This window comes from Pinus tabuliformis, chromosome 4_1 (genome assembly GCF_031772625.1).
Source record: "Pinus tabuliformis cultivar Carrire ecotype Pingquan chromosome 4_1, CPIR1, whole genome shotgun sequence".
Lineage (NCBI taxonomy): Eukaryota > Viridiplantae > Streptophyta > Pinopsida > Pinales > Pinaceae > Pinus > Pinus tabuliformis.
Genome location: NC_142303.1, coordinates 623,248,965 through 623,251,294, shown reverse-complemented (window position 1 = coordinate 623,251,294; position 2,330 = coordinate 623,248,965). Strand labels below are relative to the sequence as shown.

The following is a 2,330-nucleotide window of genomic DNA, read 5'->3' as shown; positions in this document are numbered from 1 at the left end:
AAAAAATATTAGCTAAACCATTATTTTCTTCAGAGTATGCTACTCGAACTTCGGCATTTGTAGGTCATCACAAAGGCATCACTATTGGTTGCATAGAGAGAGGATTTGCATAAAGTGATGGATAAATATGGTGCTTTTGAGTCCCCATATGATTTGTAGGCTTAGATTCATGATGTACAGTTTCGAGTGACTTGTCAGCTGTCAAATTATCCATTATGCAGGTTTTAGACCCTATGAGCATTTAGGACATCAACTCATACCAAGCATGATTGAACAAATAGTTAGTTTTACCATCTTGATCATAGTGCCAAGTCTAAAATTTGAAAGCTCGATACGTTCAATATGCTTACTTGTTGGTTCATGCCAAACCTTGGGTTATGAAGTATCCTTGCAGGGATTCTTGATAGATGAAGAAAACTTTTAATTACACTGTTAGAGAGGGAATTTGACAGATACAAGTATGATGACTGATATGGTAAAAAAATGATTCGGGACAAGGATTATGAAGTTGAGCTACAATGCAAGAAGAAATGGTGTTGCGTGTAGTCCTTTACCATTGCGCGTAGAGCCTATGTACCGAAAAGGGACTCAAAAACAACTATGGTTGTGAAATGTTTTTTTGCTGCAGAGAGTAAAATGTCAGTCGCATTGTTTGTTACTTATTGCAGGTTACTTTGTGTTTGTCTAAGACTATCGAAGAGGAGAAGCAGGGACAAGTCAAGGAACTAGTTGATTCAGGCCAGCTGGAATTTGTAAATGGTGGTTGGTGTATGCTTGATGAAGCATCAACACAATTATATAGACATGATTGATTAGACAACACTTGGACACCATTTTATCAAGCAGAAATTTTATAAAACCCTGCGTATTAGATGGCAGATTGATCCTTTTGGGCATTCTGCAGTTCAAGAGTATTTGCTAGGTGCAGAGCTTGGGTTCGACTCTCTATTTTTCGCACAGCTTGACTACCAGGACAGAGAAAACCAAATAAATCAGAAGACCTTGGAGGTTGTATGGCAAGGTTCCAAGACATTTGGTCCCTCTACTCAGATATTTACTGATGCATTTCCTGTTCACTATAATCCTCCGGATCGTTTTCAATATGAAATTTTTTATGGGGATGATAATTCTCCTCCAATTCAGGGTGATGCTCTACTTTTTGACAACAATGTTAAACAACGTGTTGATGATTTTGTCGAAGCAGCAATAACTCAGGCTAATGTTACCTGTACAAATCATATTATGTGGACAATGGGAAATGACTTTGAATATCTATATGCGGATTCTTGGTTCAGCCAAATGGACAAGTTAATCCACTATGTGAATAAGGTATGTAGATGGTGAACATTCTTATTGGATAGGATATTTCACAAGTAGGCCAGCTCTGAAGGGATATGTTTGCTTCCTGAGTGGTTACTATGTTGTTGCACAACAATTTGAGTTCCTAGTTGGGAGAAGAGATTCTGGCCCCAACAATAGACCTTCTAGGTGATGCTTTGGCTATTGCATAGCATCATGATGCTGTTACTGGCACTAAGAAAAGCCATGCAGCTAGTGACTATGCTAAATCCCTTGCAATCAGAGCTTCTTAGGTAGAAGAGGTAGTGAATTCAGCTCTTTCCTGCTTGACGAGTTCAAAATCTTATGGATGCCTGAATACATCGACAAAGTTTGAACAGTGTGGTAACCTAAACATCAATTTTTTCCCACCAATAGAAGAAAACCTTCTACTTGGGAAGAGCATGGTTGTAGTTGCATATACTGGTCTCGGTTGGAAGCAAAAAGAGACTATAAGAGTGCTAGTAAACAATGAATCACTAGTTGTCAAAGATTATGATGGAAAGATAATAGAGTCACAACTTGTACCTCTAGGAAATTATACAAGTATCAAATCACAGGAAGGGGATAATGGTTTCAAAATTCCTGAGATTTCAAAACATGTACTTTCCCCATTAGAGGATTTTCCTCCACCTGTCAAAAATAATGAGGCAAAAATTAAGGTCATAGGAGTTGGTGGGGGCATTTCTAACACTGTCAATAGGATGAACAAGAGTGAAATGAAAGGTGTGAAGTTCCGAAGATATTTTTATGAATAAAACCATAGAATAATTAAGTCCCAGATTCGAGGAAATGGAGTAAAAGAGGAAAATTAATGGTGAAAACTGAAATATCAGAGTTGCCAGGCACAAATCTAGTAGTGGTTGAGGAAAATCTCAGATTTTTGGGCTTAATATCAGTAATCAAAGGGTGAAATAGCAGTAAAAAGGAAGATTTTGTGGAATATGGTTCCACACATAAAGGAGCAGATACAATGATATTAATCCACTTGG

At 37.7% G+C, this 2,330-nt stretch overlaps 1 pseudogene; it reads left to right on the top strand.

Annotated features, from left to right (window-relative positions):
• The first annotated feature begins 463 nt into the window (after positions 1–463).
• LOC149177564 (alpha-mannosidase At3g26720 pseudogene) lies at positions 464–2,096 on the top strand (annotated as a pseudogene).
• Positions 2,097–2,330: the final 234 nt, after the last annotated feature.